Below are 20000 nucleotides of genomic sequence, written 5' to 3'. Positions count from 1 at the left end.
ATGGCTTGAAGATCAAGAATAATCGCATAATGGCAAGAGAGCTGTCGACTGATAAAATGGTTGATTCATTCATGAACTTGCCAGTGTACATAACTGACAAGGAGATTCTGGAGGAACTGGAGCAGTGGGGTGTCAGCGCGATGTCGCCAATAAAAAGGAGAATATGGACAGGCACAGATATCGCGGATGGGACGAGGTACGTGAAAGTAAAGTTCACGGACCTGGTAAAATCATTACCATATTCAACACGGTTTGACACCTTGCAAGGAGTAGAACATTTCAGAGTGGTGCATGATAAGCAAATTCGAGTGTGTAGACTTTGCATTTAACCGGGACATGTACTCAGAGATTGTCCTGAGTTTAAATGCCATAAATGCAAGAAGCAAGGACATTACGCGCGTGAGTGCGAGCAGAGAGAGAAGTGCCTGGGATGCGGGGACAATTACACGCAATGTACGTGTGCGGCGGCGAACAGAGGGAGAGACGAAAGACGGGGGTCTGATGAGAGCGGAGCAACAGGTGCGAAGGATGGAGCTGAGTCAGCTGACAAAGGAGAAATGGCTGAGAACCAGAGCGCGGATGGAGGAGAGGAGGACGAGGAAGAGGAAGATGACGAATCAAGAGAGGCATCTGAAGAGGAAGAGGAGGAAGGAGGTGACGATGATGGTGATGAGGAGGAGGAGGTGATGCAGACAGCAACAGAGGAGGATGGCGAAGGAGAAATAGGCACAGCGACAGCACTGCAGGAGCGGAGCCATAACTCTGTGCAGGAGGAGGGAGGTGAGAGCGCTTCCAGCCAGTGGCAGCTGGTCCAACGCACAGGGGGGCGGCGCACCAGCGCCCTCTGTCGGCCGGCCGCTACTGTTTCCAGCTTACAGGACAGTGGAGAAAGTCGGGAGATGACAGCTGGGCAGCAGAGGGAGAAAGGTGAGAGTGCTTCCAGCTTACATGACAGTGGAGAAAGTCAGGAGATCACAGCTGGACAGAAAGAGCCGAAAACGAGGGTGAGCAGAGTGAAGGGAGCAAGTCAGGGGGATACCCCGGAGCTTCAAGGAGATCCGAAAGGAGGTGAGAATGTACTCACAGAGAGGAGGTTCACGCGCACAGGGAGTGCTGAGAAGAGGGAGAGGGTGAAAGAGGCAGAGGGGGCCAGCTCTATTTCACTCCCAGATACTACTGGGGGGGAAATAGAACTGTCTGATGAAACAGAGATGGATTTGAGTGTGTCAAATATAAACAGGCTTAAGAGAGCTCATGCGAGGACACGTGGTGGGCAAGAAAAAACGAGAAAAGGACGAAATAAATGAATGTGATAATTCTTATTACATTTTCTGTCATGAGTGCTACACTAAATATTGTTTCAATATGCAATGCAAATGGTTTGAGAAGAGTAGGGAAAATGGAGGAACTTTTTATGACCTATAAAGCAGAAATAATAGTTTTACAAGAAACATGGTGGACAGAAAATGTAATGAGTGAAGTAAAAAAGAAATGGAATGATGAAATATATGTAAGTAATGGAGCAGAGAGATTGTGTGGGGTAGCTATATTATTGAAAAAGGGTGTTGTTAATAAGGTAAGGAAAATACATGAAGATACTGAGGGGAGAGTGTTGATAATTGCTTTTGTGTTTAATGATATTACGTATAAATTATGTAGTATTTATGCTCCAAATACGGAAAAGGAGAGGACAGTATTTTTTGAGGGTTTGAGGGTGCATATGAGTGATAATTGTATATGATTGATGATTATAATACTATGTGCACAAGATTGGATACAACAAGTAGGGTGTTTAAATTTGACACCTCTAGGAATGCACTATTTAAAATAATGGCAGAAACTGATATGGTGGATGTTTGGAGAGAAGATAATGCAGGTAAGATTGGATACACTAGAAAGCAATTGGTGATGGGTGTACTGAGGCAGAGTAGAATAGACTTATGCCTTGCAAAAAGAAGTGTACAGAAGTACATTTTAAATATACAAATTTAATTATTTAAGTGACTATGCAGCTATATGTTTGGAGTTGGGGTATGAAGTGCAGATGAGAGGAGGGGGGGTGTGGTGCTTGAATATAGAGGTGCTAAAAGAGGAGGAGTATCAGAGAAAGATAAAGAAATATATATGTGCAGAGAAGGAAAATCAAATATATAAAGATAATGTGGGTGTGTGGTGGGGTAATGTGAAAGCTAATATAAAGAAAATAAGTATAAGATATGTGTCACTTCACAGCGCTTTGTGCCAGATCTCTACATTTTCATTTTTCAGATTATTCCAGATTGCTAAAGTACAGAATCTAAGCTTTCAAATGATGTGTCATATGTTGAAATCTTGAGAATTTTTTTAACACGATGTGCTCAATTATAACTTGTAAACCTGGTTGTATTCTAGAATACTTAAGGGGGTGAAAGCCCTCTCAAAGGAATGCCACTTTTCACACTTCAGACAGTTTCAACTGGGCGTCAACAAACTCCCTCCAGCAATGCCCCTCACCTGAATAGCATTAACATAATTAAGTGCTGCCATGGCAGTTATCTCTCCTCAGGACCCAATCTTCATTCTCTTGTTTGTATTGAGCTGTACTGTATTGTGCCCATTCTGCAATCTGTTAATAACGTTTTCAATGCATAGTAGTATAGACATTATTAGCATAGTAGGTAGTAGTAGTAAAATGGATACTAGTAAAAGATGGTATGAAGGTTAGTAGTTTCAGATATTATTTGAAGTTAATTTGGCTCGTCTTCTGCCAGCTTGTACAGACAGGAGCTTGACCTCGTTGACCTTAATCACAAACCAAAGTGCTTTAATAAAATTAAATAGAATAGAATATTTCTAGAGTCTTTATTGTCATTATACAGACAGCGTTATATAGCTCAACAGTGCACAATTAATTGGTATTTCTTTATCTGTGGGAACCTTTTGAAGAAGCCACCCAGATGTTGTTGCCAGTCGTAGCTTCGGACAAACACTGTGCCATCTTCGCGTCCCACAAGTTGGGGGATATTGACTCCTTTCACCTGATTGATTGATTGAAAATGTTATTAACAGATTGCAGAATGGGTACAATACAATCATTCAGAAGTCTGTAATCTGTCTGTAATCAAGCAAAATAAGTGGTATCCCTTCTCTCTCTTTCTTCCTCTCTCTCTATCTTGATGAAGAAACACTAGTGGAGACAGTCTATGTCTGTCTCTGTGTGTGTGTCTCTTCTCTCTCTCTCTCTCTCTCTCTCTCTCTCTCTCTCTCTCTCTCTCTCTCTCTCTCTCTCTCTCTCTCTCTCTCTCTCTCTCTCTCTCTCTCTCTCTCTCTCTCTCTCTCTCTCTCTCTCTCTCTCTCTCTCTCTCTCTCTCTCTCTCTCTCTCTGTGTGTCTCTATCTCCCCCTCTCTCCCTCCCTCCCTCTCTCTCCCTCCCTCCTTTGTGTGTGTGTGTGTGTGTGTGTGTGTGTGTGTGTGTGTGTGTGTGTGTGTGTGTGTGTGTGTGTATGTGTGATTTACAAATACAGTACTGTTTGTACTGTCAACAGTGCACAATTAATAAACAATAATTATTATTAGGAAGATACAATAAAATAGTCCATTTCTATGGTCCATCTATCTGGACAGTATAGGACTGTGAAGCTGCTTTGACACCAGCATTTCCCCAATGGGATTAATAAAGGATCATCTTATCTTAGTAGGTAACATCACAATAAAAAATAAACAATTTTAGGAAGATAAAATAAAAGTCAATGTCTACAGACTAAAGCACGGAATTATAAAAAGAAAAAAGAGGAATGGAAATTAAGAGAAATGTTGACAAGAGAGGAGGAGAAGATAAAAGTAAATCCAGATCACAATATAGAGAAGTACCTTGAGCTTGAGGCTAGGTGGGAATCAAGTGAGAGGAAAACATGTATGGGAGCAATTATAAGGAGCAAAGCTAAATATGCTTTTGAGGGAGAGAGGTGTACCTCTTTCTTTTTAAGATTGGAAAAAAATAAGCAAAGGAAAACATATATAAGAGAAATTGAAAATGAAGAAGGTGAAAAAATGTATGATCTTCTTGGTGTTTTTGGAGTATTTTTATAGGAAACTATACAAGAGTGAAGGGATTGATAATGAGTGTGTAAATATTGTGTTAAATACCGTGAAAATGAGGCTGGAGGAAAGTGTGATGGAGAAATAACTGAGAAGGAGGTGAGAGAGGCAATTCATGGCCTGCAGATCAACAAAAGTCCGGGGCTAGATGGATTGTCTGGAGAGTTTTACAAAACTTTTGTTTTTATTATTTATTATTTAAAAACAAAGGCAGCAAAACTAGGTTAGAGAATTTAAGGCCAATAAGTTTGTTGAACGGAGATTATAAGGTGTTGGCAAAGATCTTGGCTAATAGAATAAAAAGGGTGATTGGGAGCATAATAGCGCAGACGCAAGCCTACAGTATACCTGGAAGAGACATATCTGAAACTATCAGAACGATAAAAGATGTGATAAAATATGTAACAGGTAGGGATGAAGAATGTGCTTTGTTAAGTGTAGACCTAAACAAAGCTTTTGATCATGTGGAACATGAGTTCTTATTGAAAACAATGAATATTTTTGGTGTTGGTGAAAGAATTATAAAATGGGTAAAACTTTTGTATACAGATGCAAAGAGTTGTGTAAAGTGCAATGGGTGCATCACAGATGTCTTTACTTTAGAACGGTCTGTGAGGCAGGGGTGTCCACTTTCAGCCTTGCTGTACACAATTTCTGCAGAGCCACTTGCAACTTATGTTAAAAGTATAAAGGAAATTGTAGGAATTAAAATACCAAATGGGGGGGTGAGTCTGGTGCACCAGTATGGGGATGATATTACCTTCACAGTAAGGAATACTGACAGTGTAAATAGAATAATGGAGTGTCTGCGGGTGTATGGTTGGGCATCAGGGGCTAAGATAAATGTGGATAAGTCGGAATTATTATGTATAGGTAATTTGAATATAGATAAATGTGCTTTCCCTTTTAAAATGGCGGAGGAGCACATCAACATTTTGGGGATATGGATAGGGATGAATGATAGTAAAGAGAGGGATTTAACGTGGACAGGTATAGTAAATAAAATAAGACAGATGCTTCAGTATTGGAAACAGAGGTGTTTGAAGCTAAAAGGCAAGGTAATTATAGTAAATAGCTTATTAATGTCAAAATTAATGTATGCTTTAAGTGTGTTGGACATGCCAGAGACAGTAGCAAATGTTGTGAATGGAGTAGTAAAAGATTTCCTGTGGGAAGGGAAGATGGCTAAAATAGATCACAAGACTCTGATAGGTAAGTGCAGTGAAGGTGGTTTAAATTTGTTTGATTTTAAGGTAAGGACGAAACTGTAAGGATAAAGTGCATACAGAAGTACTTGTGTGATAGCACAGAGTATGGCTGGAAGTTTTTAGAGAAGGTACAGTAGGCAAGTGTGGGGACAATGGTCTGTTCATGGGCTTTAAACTGCCCATGACAGAGGGGATACCTGGTTTGTATAGGGAGGTACTGCAGGCGTGGGCCGAGTTCTTGCCCAATGTAGAGTATTTATGTACAGAGTTAGAAATGGGCTTTAACCAACCTGTATTTCTAAACTCTAAAGTAAGTATTAATGAGAGTGTTTTGTATAATAACGTTTTTTGGAGAGCAGGAATAAGACACGTGAAGGATTGTGTGTTCAGTTTGTACCGGGCTTCCTCCCGGTACTGGCTTTATATGACAGAGTGATAGAATTGGATGAGGAATACAGTTATGCATCAGTTTCCTCTGGTTTTGAAAAAAATTAAAGTGCGTTGCTAAGAGAGTGGAGAGAGAGAATAGATAATGAGTGTGGGACAAATAAAATATGTGGACTGCCAGAGTTGAAGGTAGGGAGGGGAGAGAGGCAGAAATATATAGGTAGTGTAAAAAGTAAAGAAATAGATAGATTTTTTGTCTTGAAGGAAAAGAAGATACCAGTGTCAGAGCAGGTTTGGGAGAGGGTCTTTCCGGGGCTGGTGGGAGGGACTATTTGGGGCAATGTAGATATACAGTTTAATAGTATAGAGTGTGAACATAATGATTTTATGTTGAAACACAATAGGATGTACACAAAAACGGTGTTAAATCATATTGATAATAGCATAAGTAGAGTATGTGATGTGTGCAACGACAAAGATGATTATTTTATGCATATGCTTATGGAATGCGATGGCCTTCAGATGTTTCATACAAGGCTGAAAGAGGGCCTGGGGGTGAACTGGGGAGAGGGGAGGGAGAATGGGGTGGATTGGAAAAAAATGTTTTTGTTTGTTTTTTTTTATGGTAAAAAGGAGGAGAAAAACTTGATGAATTATGTATTGAGCCATGCTAGATATGCTATTGTGTACAGAAGAAGGATAGCTTTTTTTATCAAAAGAAGGTGGAGGTGGTTTTCCGGTTTAGCTGCAATATGTAGCGCACGCATTTGGCAATAGCTCCGCTCCCGTTATCGTTAATTTCGTTTAAAAACCTTATTTGGACAATACCAAAAGAGATTAGACCACATCGTATGTATTGATAAGACCTTCTACTAACTATATCAAAAGACAACATGGTTAAGGATAGGGAAAAGACGGTAAAGAAACAAGAAACGGCAACTTCAGCGGCGCAGATTGAAACACGCTCAAGAAGAAACGTTCAAGGCGACGCTGCAACAGATCCGTTGGCGACAAGCCCCGACGAGGAGAATATAGAGGAGATTACACCGAGACCATCGACTATTGCCCCCGACAGGGAGACAATAGTTGTCAACATAACAGGAGCGACAGGAACAAGCTCCGTGAGAGATAAAGCAGTTGATTTTGAGAAGATAATAGCAGACAAATCCATCGGTACCATCACTGCACATATACCTCCAACTGACACAAGCAGTACAATTACACCCCCCGATTTCAACTCATTGACTACCCTGATGAAAGAACAGATGGTCGCTTTCAAATTACACATCGAGGAACTCAAAGATGAATTCAAAGCACACGTCGATGCTAAACTCGAAGAGGTTATGAGAGCGGTCGCTGTAAAGTCCGAGCGAATCACGACAGTGGAGAATACGGTGACAGATATTACACGGGCAGTCAAAGTGAACGAGAACACCATCAACATTGGCATGACAGAGGTGACAAAAGAGATAGAAAGGGTGGAAGAAGCATGCCGGAGGAAAATACAAGAGGTTAAAGATGAAGCGATGGAGAGGCTACTCGAAACCCAACGCTACCACAGGTGAAATAACATCCGCATTGTAGGACTTGATGAAGCAGTCAATTGCGCAGACGACAACTTTCCAACAGTGCTATCAGTGATTTTGGGTAACAACTTTCTAAACACAGTGCCGAAAGTGGACCAAGCTTACAGAATCGGCTCTCGGGAGCAAAGAAGCAACGGGCCAAGAGTCATCATTGTTACTCTGCGGAAGACGGCAATAAGAGATGACATCATCAAAACTGCTCGCATCCAACGGGGGAAGCTGAAACATGGCGATCACTCAATATTTATCTATGAGGATCTAAGCAAAGACGCCATCGCTCGACGTCTACCCTACAAGGAGGTGATGCAAAAATTGTTCATGTCTGGCCTCAGACCAAGGCTAACATACCCGGCGCTGTTATCGATTGTGGGCAGGGACGGCCGTAGGATTGGATTACACACACCTAAAGAAGCTGAGGAATATTGGAATCGATATGGAGCAGAACCCCCAAGGCAGAACGAAACACTGTCTGAAAACAGATAAGCCGTTTCATCTCTCTCTTTCTCTGTGTATATCAGTATTAGAATGACTTTATTTGTGTTCATCAAAAGTAGCAGATGATATGCAGGCCGTCTACACCAATGCGTATTGTGTATAATACGATTCGTAATACATTATAATTTCAGACCTCTGGTCTCCGTGGAGACAAGAACATATCATTGACAATAACAACATTCTGGAAGATTCTGGCTTATCGCTCGACTGCTCTGGGTCACTTAGATCATTCTGGAACACAACAACAGTCTATTAGTACTAGTGTATTCTACAACCTTCTAGAATATAATGCACCATGACAACAAAGGCTTGCAACTCTAACATTAACATCCGGTGTGTATAAACAGAGCATATGATCAATTGACTGAAGTTTAATCAGGCCTTAATAAAACTTTAAAAAAATCAACCACACCTAAAAGTATGAGCACAACAAGGTTATTCTAACAATTTAAGTAATCACTCCACTGATGAAGAGATTGGCACATTGTAGCTCTAAAAGGCTCTGTTTCTCTATTTTATCTAATTACTCAATTCTGTTCTAGTGGCTTCTCCACGTTGAGTATTATTCTATCTCTCACTCCTTATTTTTATCTTTTTTTTATTTCTATTTTTTTTTCTCTCTCTCTTTTATCTTACATTGTTCTTTTCCATTGTTCTTCACATTAAGGTGTTAATATTTCTCTACAATCTTTTCCTTTTTCCTGATGTTTCCTACATATGTTAGTAGAGGGTTCAAATGAATACGTCGATGAAAGTTTATTCTCTTTTTTTTCATTTTTCACAATATTTCATTACAGTAAGGGAAGGTGCAAGACCAAAAGCGACATTCTATTGTATTAGAATGAAAATGTTAGATCCTATGGCAATTAGCATAGGAAGATTAGGATTACAATGCTCAGTTTGGGCAATCCGGTGGCCTAAGGGAGAGAGTCATACGCAGAGGATGTGTTTTTGGAACACAGGCCTGTACGACTCTCTGGGTGAGGGGAAAATAGGGGATTTTTATTTGTATATATATATGTTTTTAAGCTCGGCTCTCAACGGGACCTCAATAATTGGATGTACATCTATTGTAGCTTCGCACTCCAGAAGCATTACCAAAAACTACACAAAAACATGCATAGATTATGGCTAGTTTGAATATAATGATATGGAACACTGGTGGGATAAACAAACAACACAAACGCAAAAGCGTGCTCACACTGATGAAAAAAGAACATGTGGACGTGGCTCTACTAAGCGAAACGCACATTTTAGAGGAAGACATAGATACGTTAGCGGATAACACATACCATAATATTAGTCACTCTTCTTTTGGTACGAGAACTCGAGGTGTAGCCATAGTCGTCAGACGTAAATTAAATATCGAATTAAAGGGGGTATGGTCGGATGCTGAGGGGCGTATAACTATAGCTAGGATTGTACACAATAACAGGAAAATAGCGTTGGCAGCGGTATATGCCCCAAATTTATACGAAGAGGGTTTCTTCACTTCACTAACCGATGAAATGTTAAACCATCCCGAGTACTCATTTATAATAGGTGCGGATTTTAATGCCATTTGGAATCCAAGGATGGACAAATCTTACCTCGCCTTTTCCAGCGAACAAAAAAATTCATCTAAAGCATTAAAAGATTGGTCAAAGACTACAGGGGTAAATGATTTATGGCGTTCACTTAATCCCACGACCCGAAAGTACTCCTGTCGATCGGCGAGACATAACACATTATCCAGAATTGATTATGTCTTTGCATCCCCGAGACTATTTGATAAATATGAAGTGGAAATGATACCCAATGCGCTTTCAGATCACTGTTATTTACTCCTAAAAGCAACATTTGGTATACTATCTTCCCGGGCCCCAAGATGGCGTTTTAATACGATGCTGCTTAACAACAAGGAATTCATTACACAACTCAAAGAAGCTCTCACAGTATTCCTACGGGAGAATGCAAACGCGGTGCAAGACCCCAGAATAATATGGATGTCGGTAAAGGGTATGATCAAGGATTTCACGGATAGATTTTCCTCCATATTGCGCAAGAATCAATGCACAAAACTGTCTGAACTGGAAACGCTTTACTCAACGTTATTTAATTCTTTAAAATACAACAACTCAACTAGACTAGAAAATCAAGTTAACGTACTAAAAACAGAGATCAATGCAATATACAGACAAAAATCGGAAATGCAAATACGCAGCACAAGACAACAGCAGTACTCCCAAGGTTCTAAACCTAGTCACCTATTAGCCATGCGATTAAGAATTAATGCAAAATTTGCAGATATAACTGCCATTAGAAAACAACAAGTACTTGTAACAGACCCCAAAATAATAAACGATACATTCAAAGAATTCTACTCCGACTTATATAAATCAGAAACGACCTTTGATCAAAACAAATTGGACACATATCTAAATCAAATTATTCTCCCTAAACTTTCGGAGGATGACGCTAAACAGTTAGAAGCACCGATCACATTAGAGGAACTCAAGAAGGCCATATCCGAAATGAAAAATGGTAAGGCTCCTGGAAGAGACGGTATCCCATCAGAAATGTACCTCTCTTGTTGGGACATATTTGGACCCTTATTACTAAATATGATCTTATACTCAGTCAAGGAGGGGAGCTTCCATAAACACGACAATATTGCACTCATTTCAGTCCTTCTCAAAAAAGACAAAGACCCCACCGAGTGCGGTAGTTACAGACCTTTAAGCCTCCTCGGAACCGATGTCAAACTGTACTCTAAGGTATTAGCCATCAGATTACAAAAGCATATGACGTCTTTAGTTCATCCGGACCAAACTGGCTTCATAAGAGGTCGCCTGATCAATGATAACATAAGACGAATACTGCACGTACTAGATGCAGACAAAGAGGACGCCATACCTAAGGCGATGCTGTCCCTGGATGCTATGAAAGCATTTGACAGGCTGGAATGGTCGTTTCTATGGGCAGTATTAGAGAGGATGGGGTTAGGAAAAGGATTCATTGATATGATTAAAGTATTATACAGGGACCCATCGGCCATGATTACAACAGGTACATTCATCTCCGAAATCTTTCCGGTATCACGCTCAGCCAGACAGGGTTGCCCTCTTAGTCCCGGACTATTCGATCTATCATTAGAGCCTTTAGCACAATATATAAGACAATCCCAATACATAGAACCAATTGTAATCAAGGGCACACAACATAAAATTAGTTTATATGCGGACGACGTAATATTGTTCATGCAAAGCCCCAACACCACATTGCCTCATCTACTCAAGTTGATAGAGAACTTTGGTGATTTATCGGGATTTAAAATAAATTGGCCGAAGTCGGCTTTCCTTCCACTTAACACCCATGCAAAAAAAGACACAACCCTCCCAGTTGCGATACCCATGGTAAAACATTTTAGAAGCTTGGGTGTGGAAATATTTCCCACCATAAGACAAACGGTGAAGCACAATTACACAAAAATACAGAACAAAATCAAAGACGACCTGGACAGGTGGGCAAAACTTAAAAACTCAGTACAGGCAAGGGTATCAATAGTTAAGATGGATGTACTACCAAGAATCAACTTCATCAGCTCAATGCTTCCGTTACCCCCTCCAGAGGGCTACTGGAAAAGATTACACTCCTCCACATACAAATTTATTTGGAATAACAAACCACCTCGCATAAAAAGATCCACCGCACAGAGAAATAAAGCAGACGGTGGCATGGCAGTTCCAGATTTTTTCCAATATTTTAAGGCTTACACATTAAGACCATTGACAATATGGTTTGATCCCCAGGCTTTGGTATCCTGGAGAGAATTGGAAGAAAACATAGTAGCCCCACAGAGACTGAAGGACATAGCACACACTAAACTTCCAATCAAGCACTGTGAGCGGAAATTTGGCCCCATAATTACCCATGCAATCCGAACATGGCGGGAAACACAAAAAAAATATCCTAACCCTCAAAAATGGCATAATCACACTCCCATATTCAATAACAATGCACTCTTAATGGAAACACGTCCTATAAGATTCCCTATATGGGAAGAGCAAGGCATACACTCATTAGGGGATATTTTTAATAACCAGGGCTTTTGTAGTTATGGAGAAATATGCACAAAGTTTAACCTCACCGAGTCCACATGGCTTTTTTACATACAGTTACGCCTATGTTTGAGGTCTCACGGTGTTCCATTAGAAATACCAGTTGAACACCACAGATACCACAAATTCTTCTATGAAAGAGAAACATTGAGAGGTTTTGTATCAGGTTTTTATTATCAATTACTAACGTCCTCGTATGAAACCCTCCAACTAGACACTGTCTGGAGGAGGGATATACCAGACCTGGAAAGTGACTTTGATTGGCAAGAAGCATGGGCAAATGTCCGTCTTACATCAAGGAACCCGGACCATCAACAAATCAATCTTAACTATATTCACAGGACATACTTGACTCCTATAAGACTGAACAGAATGGGCCTGAAACAAGACTCAAAATGCTCCCAATGTACAAATGGAGACGAAGGGACATTTATGCACATGTATTGGGACTGCCCACCAGTTATGGCATTCTGGAAAGATGTGACCCATCAATTATCAAAACTCGTATCTTGGAATATACCAGTACACCCCTCTGTATTGCTTTTGAATGATGTTTTTGAGTTTGCAGTAAATCCACAGCTAAAGAGATTGGTTTTATCGGGTATCACAGTAGCTAAAAAACTGAACGCATCACGCTGGTTTCAACCGGAAAAAATTTGCCGGAAAGTTTGGTCTCTTACATATCTCGATGTGATTTACCAAGAAATATCTACAGCAAGAATTCTGGGTCTCAACTAATCCAAAATGTCAATGTGGTTAGAAGTGGTGGAGAGAATAAAAGCTAGCTTATAATGGTAGTGTCTGGTTAGGAGTGAGGGATAATGGAGGTACTATCCAAGGAGGGGTCCGGGAGGGGGGGGTTCGAGCTGGAGCATATGTGTGTAGGGTTTTAGAAAATAGGTATTAGGGGTATATCCTGTATAAGGCATTTGTATAATTGTTAATTTCGTTGGATATACACTGTATACGGTAAAATATTATTATAGACTTTTTTTTTGTCTTGTTTCTGTACTTGCATGTAATTTTAGCCACCTTGACTGTTAGTTTCATTATGCATTGTGTGTTGAGTACTGACTTTTAATAATTTCTGTTTTGCAATAATAAAAAAAAAAAAAAAATAAAAAAAAAAAAAAAAAAAGGTGGAGGTGTGGCCTTTGTTTAAAAGCATGATGAAAAAAGATCTAAAACTGGCTGAAAAAAATATGAGTAAAGAAATGTTTGAGAAATGGTTTATTGACAGTGGGAAATAAGGATGCAGAGAGGTCAAGTAGAGTTTTGTTTTGGATAGTGGCTTTTTTGTGGGGAAGGGAAGGATCTGGTTCTGAAATAATATTGTATGTATATAATTGAAATGCATAACATGTAAAATATGACTATTTTTGATAATCCGGAGGTTCCCGGTTCGATTCCCGCTGCCCCTGAGCAAGACACTTAACCCCTAATTGTTCCCGATGAGCAGGTTGGCACCTTGCATGGCCGCTTCCGCCGTTGGTGTGTGAATGTGTGAGTGAATGGGTAAAAAGTGAGGAACAAATTGTAAGGCGCTTTGGATAAAAGAGATATATAAATGCATTTACAAATTAAGGTTGAATGTCGCTTTCAAAATGTAATTCATTACAAATGTCACATTTTAATCAGTTATGTAATGTAATATCGTTACATTTGAGTTACTTTAAGGGTGACTTTGCCTCCAAAAAGGAACGAAAGAGGCAGATTGATTCCAGTTTACAGAGATTGAGGAAGTGTTTTAACTGGTATCATCCACTTGTAATTTCAACAGTCGCAACATGATGTGTGTGTTTCTGTGTGTGTTCTCACCCCATCTCCCTCCTCAGCTCTCATCCCTCCTCACCTCTCCTCCCTCCTCATTTCTCCTCCCTCCTCACATCTCCTCCCTCCTCTCCTCCTCCCTCTTCCCTCCTCATCTCTCCTCCCTCCTCATCTCTCCTCCCTCCTCACCTCTCCTCCCTCCTCATCTCTCCTACCTCCTCACATCTCCTCCCTCCTCTCCTCCTCCCTCCTCCCTCCTCAGCTCTCCTCCTCCCTCTTCCCTCCTCATCTCTCCTCCCTCCTCAACTCTCCTCCCTCCCCCCTCCTCACCCCTCCTCCCTCCTCACCCCCTCCTCCCTCCTCACCCCCTCCTCCCTCCTCACCTATCCTCCCTCCTCATCTCTCACCCGTCCTCCCTCCTCATCTCTCCTCCCTCCTCTCCTCCTCCCTCCTCCATCCTCCCTCCTCCCTCCTCCATCCTCACCTCTCCTCCCCCCTCACCCCTCCTCCCTCCTCCCTCCTCACCCTCTCCTCCTCCCTCCTCCCTCCTCCATCCTCACCTCTCCTCCGTCCTCACCCCTCCTCCTCCCTCCTCACCCCTCCTCCTCTCTCCTCCCTCCTCTCCTCTCCTCATCTCTCCTCCCTCCTCACCTCACCTCTTCTTCCTCCCTCCTCACCTCTCCTCCCTCCTCACCCCTCCTCCTCCCTCTTCACCTATCCTCCCTCCTTCTCCCTCCTCACCTCTCCTCCCTCCTCACCCCTCCTCCTCCCTCTTCACCTATCCTCCCTCCTTCTCCCTCTTCACCTATCCTCCCTCCTTCTCCCTCCTCACCTCTCCTCCCTCCTCACCCCTCCTCCTCCCTCTTCACCTATCCTCCCTCCTTCTCCCTCCTCACCTCTCCTCCCTCCTCACCCCTCCTCCTCCCTCTTCACCTATCCTCCCTCCTTCTCCCTCCTCACCTCTCCTCCCTCCTCACCATCCTCACCTCTGATCCTCTCTCCTCCCTCCTCAACCCTCCTCCTCCCTCCCTACCCCTCCTCTCTCCTCCCTCCTCGCCTCTGCTCCATCCTCACCCATCCTCCCTCCTCCTCCCTCCTCCCTCCTCCTCACCCCTCCTCCCTCCTCCATCCTCCATCATCTCCCTCCTCCCTCATCCTCACCCCTCCTCCCTCCCTCCTCCTCTCTCCTCCCTCCTCACCTCTCCTCCCTCCTCCCTGCTCCTCCCTCCTCCTCCCTCCTCCATCCTGCCTCCTCCCTCCTCACCTCTCCTCCCTCCTCACCCTCCTCACCTCTCCTTCTCCCTCCTCACCTCTCCTCCTCTCTCCTCCCTCCCTACCCCTCCTGCCTCCCTCCCTCCTCCTCTCTCCTCCCTCCTCATCCCTCCTCACCCCTCCTCCCTCCTCACCTCTCCTCACCTCTCCTCCCTCCTCACCTCTCCTCCCTCCTCACCCTCCTCACCTCTCCTGCGCTCTCCTCCCTCCCTACCCCTCCTGCCTCCCTCCCTCCTCCTCTCTCCTCACCTCTCCTCACCTCTCCTCCCTCCTCACCCCTCCTCCCCCCATCCTCTCCTCCATCCTCATCCCTCCTCCTCCCTCCTCCCTCCTCCCTACTCACCCCTCCTCCCTCCTCCTCACCCCTCCTCCCTCCTCTTCACCCCTCCTCCCTCCTCCTCCCTCCTCCTCCCTCCTCACCTCTCCTCCCTCCTAAACTCTCCTCCCTCCTCACCCCTCCTCCCCCCATCCTCTCCTCCATCCTCACCCCTCCTCCATCCTCACCCCTCCTCACCCCTCCTCCTCTTTCCTCCCTCCATCCTCTACTCCCTCCTCACCCCTCCTCACCCCATCCTCTCCTCCCTCCTCCCTCCTCCTCCCTCCTCACCCCTCCTCACCCCTCCTCCTCTTTCCTCCCTCCATCCTCTCCTCCATCCTCACCCCTCCTCCCTCCTCACCCCTCCTCACCCCTCCTCCCTCCTCCCTCCTCACACATCCTCACCCCTACTCACGTCTCCTCCCTCCTCATCTCTCCTCCCTCCTCCCTCCTCACCCCTCCTCACCTCTCCTCCCTCCTCACCCCTCCTCTCCTCTCTCCTCTCCTCCGTCCTCACCTCTCCTCCCTCCTCTCCTCCCTCATCTCCTCTCCTCCCTCCTCTCCTGTCTCCTCTCCTCTCCTCCCTCCTCTCCTCTCCTCCCTCCTCACCTTACCTCCCTCCTCTCCTCTCCTCCCTCCTCTCCTCTCCTCCCTCCTCACCTCTCCTCCCTCCTCTTCTCCCTCCTCACCTCTCCTCCCTCCTCTCCTCCTCATCTCCTCTCCTCTCCTCTCCTCTCCTCTCCTCTCCTCTCCTCTCCTCTCATCTCCTCTCCCTCCTCCCTCCTCTCCTCTCCTCCCTCCTCTCCTCTCCTCCCTCCTCACCTTACCTCCCTCCTCTCCTCCTCCTCTCCTCTCCTCCCTCCTCTCCTCTCCTCCCTCCTCACCTCCCTCCTCTCCTCTCCTCCCTCCTCCTCCCTCCTCCTCCCTCCTCCCTCCTCCTCACCCCTCCTCCCTCCTCACCTCTCCTCCCTCCTCACCTCTCCTCCCTCCTCACCCCTCCTCACCTCTCCTCTCCTCCCTCCTCACCCCTCCTCCCTCCTCTCCTCTCCTCTCCTCCCTCCTCTCCTCTCCTCCCTCCTCACCTTACCTCCCTCCTCTCCTCTCCTCCCTCCTCTCCTCTCCTCCCTCCTCACCTCTCCTCCCTCCTCTTCTCCCTCCTCACCTCTCCTCCCTCCTCTCCTCCTCATCTCCTCTCCTCTCCTTTCCTCTCCTCTCCTCTCCTCTCCTCTCCTCTCCTCTCCTCTCATCTCCTCTCCCTCCTCCCTCTTCTCCTCTCCTCCCTCCTCACCTTACCTCCCTCCTCTCCTCCCTCCTCTCCTCTCCTCCCTCCTCTCCTCTCCTCCCTCCTCACCTCCCTCCTCTCCTCTCCTCCCTCCTCCTCCCTCCTCCCTCCTCCTCACCCCTCCTCCCTCATCACCTCTCCTCCCTCCTCTCCTCCCTCCTCCCTCCTCCTCCCTCCTCCCTCCTCCTCCCTCCTCACCTCTCCTCCCTCCTCACCGCTCCTCCCTCCTCCCTCCTCCCTCCTCCTCCCTCCTCCTCCCTCCTCCTCCCTCCTCCTCACCCCTCCTCCCTCATCACCTCTCTCCCTCCTCTCCTCTCTCCTCCTCCTCCTCCCTCCTCACCCCTCCTCCCTCCTCACCTCTCCTCCCTCCTCTCCTCCCTCCTCTCCTCCCTCCTCCCTCCTCCTCCCTCCTCCTCCCTCATCACCTCTCCTCCCTCCTCACCTCTCCTCACCTCTCCTCCCTCCTCCCTCCTCCCTCCTCACCTCTCCTCCCTCCTCTCCTCACCCTCCTCCCTCCTCCTCCCTCCTCCTCCCTCCTCCTCACCCCTCCTCCCTCATCACCTCTCCTCCCTCCTCTCCTCCCTCCTCCCTCCTCCTCCCTCCTCACCCCTCCTCCCTCCTCACCTCTCATCCCTCCTCTCCTCCCTCCTCTCCTCCCTCCTCCCTCCTCCTCCCTCCTCCTCCCTCATCACCTCTCCTCCCTCCTCTCCTCCCTCCTCCCTCCTCCTCCCTCCTCACCCCTCCTCACCTCTCCTCCCTCCTCACCTCTCCTCCCTCCTCTCCTCCCTCTCACCTCTCCTCCCTCCTCTCCTCCCTCCTCACCTCTCCTCCCTCCTCCCTCCTCCTCCCTCCTCCCTCCTCCTCCCTCCTCCCTCCTCCTCCCTCCTCCTCACCCCTCCTCCCTCATCACCTCTCCTCCCTCCTCTACTCCCTCCTCCCTCCTCCTCCCTCCTCCTCCCTCCTCCTCCCTCATCACCTCTCCTCCCTCCCTCCTCTCCTCACCCATCACCCTCCCCCTTACCTATGCCACTTGTTGCTAATTACATCTGCCACTTACAACACTCGTTCTGCTCAACAACACATTCTCCTAAAGATTCCGAAACCATAAGTATTTGTTCTTAATTGATTTGCCTGGTTGATTTTACTCCATCCTCAAACCTGCTTGCACTCATGTCCTCGCCTCTAATTGATGCTGTCTCTAATTACACTAGTAATTGGCACTATAGGATATCCTCGTTATCCTGTCAAAACAAAGTGTGGGATGTTTTACAGTGCAGCACGCCTGGCGCTGTGAATCAATTATTTTGCATTTACAGTTAATTAGGCTGTAATCTAATAATAATCTTCTCTTGCCTGAATGTATCAATTACTATATACAGTGCATGCGCTGACGTCTCCGGCAAAACCATAGTTCAGTTTCATATTCCGTGTGATAATGGGATCCGCTTTTAAGTCATGATGTTTTTATCATTATCCTCACCCCTCCTCCCCTCCTCCCTCCTCACACATCCTCACCCCTACTCACGTCTCCTCCTCCTCTCTCTCCTCCTCACCCTCCTCACCCTCCTCACCTCTCTCCCTCCTCTCCTCTCTCCTCTCCTCCGTCCTCACCTCTCCTCCCTCCTCCTCCCTCCTCCTCTCCTCTCCTCTCCTCTGTCTCCTCTCCTCTCCTCCCTCCTCTCCTCTCCTCCCTCCTCACCTTACCTCCCTCCTCTCCTCTCCTCCCTCCTCTCCTCTCCTCCCTCCTCACCTCTCCTCCTCTCTTCTCCCTCCTCACCTCTCCTCCCTCCTCTCCTCCCTCATCTCCTCTCCTCTCCTCTCCTCTCCTCTCCTCTCCTCTCCTCTCCTCTCCTCTCCTCTCCTCTCCTCTCCTCTCCTCTCATCTCCTCTCCCTCCTCCCTCCTCTCCTCTCCTCCTCCTCTCCTCTCCTCCCTCCTCACCTTACCTCCCTCCTCTCCTCCCTCCTCTCCTCCTCCCTCCTCTCCTCTCCTCCCTCCTCACCTCCCTCCTCTCCTCTCCTCCTCCTCCTCCCTCCTCCTCCCTCCTCCCTCCTCCTCACCCCTCCTCCCTCCTCACCTCTCCTCCCTCCTCACCTCTCCTCCCTCCTCACCCCTCCTCACCTCTCCTCTCCTCCCTCCTCACCCCTCCTCCCTCCTCTCCTCTCCTCTCCTCCCTCCTCTCCTCTCCTCCCTCCTCACCTTACCTCCCTCCTCTCCTCTCCTCCTCCTCTCCTCTCCTCCCTCCTCACCTCTCCTCCCTCCTCTTCTCCCTCCTCACCTCTCCTCCCTCCTCTCCTCCCTCATCTCCTCTCCTCTCCTCTCCTCTCCTCTCCTCTCCTCTCCTCTCATCTCCTCTCCCTCCTCCCTCTTCTCCTCTCCTCCCTCCTCACCTTACCTCCCTCCTCTCCTCCCTCCTCTCCTCTCCTCCCTCCTCTCCTCTCCTCCCTCCTCACCTCCCTCCTCTCCTCTCCTCCTCCTCCTCCCTCCTCCTCCTCCTCACCCTCCTCCCTCATCACCTCTCCTCCCTCCTCTCCTCCTCCTCCTCCCTCCTCCCTCCTCCTCCCTCCTCACCTCTCCTCCCTCCTCACCGCTCCTCCCTCCTCCCTCCTCCCTCCTCCCTCCTCCTCCCTCCTCCTCCCTCCTCCTCCCTCCTCCTCACCCCTCCTCCCTCATCACCTCTCCTCCCTCCTCTCCTCTCTCCTCCCTCCTCCTCCCTCCTCACCCCTCCTCCCTCCTCACCTCTCATCCCTCCTCTCCTCCCTCCTCTCCTCCCTCCTCCCTCCTCCTCCCTCCTCCTCCCTCATCACCTCTCCTCCCTCCTCACCTCTCCTCACCTCTCCTCCCTCCTCCCTCCTCCCTCCTCACCTCTCCTCCCTCCTCTCCTCACCCCTCCTCCCTCCTCCCTCCTCCTCCCTCCTCCTCACCCCTCCTCCCTCATCACCTCTCCTCCCTCCTCTCCTCCCTCCTCCCTCCTCCTCCCTCCTCACCCCTCCTCCCTCCTCACCTCTCATCCCTCCTCTCCTCCCTCCTCTCCTCCCTCCTCCCTCCTCCTCCCTCCTCCTCCCTCATCACCTCTCCTCCCTCCTCTCCTCCCTCCTCCCTCCTCCTCCCTCCTCACCCCTCCTCACCTCTCCTCCTCCTCACCTCTCCTCCCTCCTCTCCTCCCTCCTCACCTCTCCTCCTCCTCTCCTCCCTCCTCACCTCTCCTCCCTCCTCCCTCCTCCTCCCTCCTCCCTCCTCCCTCCTCCTCCCTCCTCCTCACCCCTCCTCCCTCATCACCTCTCCTCCCTCCTCTACTCCCTCCTCCCTCCTCCTCCCTCCTCCTCCCTCCTCCTCCCTCATCACCTCTCCTCCCTCCCCTCCTCTCCTCACCCATCACCCCTCCCCCTTACCTATGCCACTTGTTGCTAATTACATCTGCCACTTACAACACTCGTTCTGCTCAACAACACATTCTCCTAAAGATTCGAAACCATAAGTATTTGTTCTTAATTGATTTGCCTGGTTG

This window comes from Notolepis coatsorum, assembly GCF_963971535.1.
Source record: "Notolepis coatsorum genome assembly, chromosome: 7".
Taxonomy (NCBI): domain Eukaryota; kingdom Metazoa; phylum Chordata; class Actinopteri; order Aulopiformes; family Paralepididae; genus Notolepis; species Notolepis coatsorum.
The sequence above is the reverse complement of the archived record's forward strand: the minus strand, read 5'-3'. Positions refer to the sequence as shown.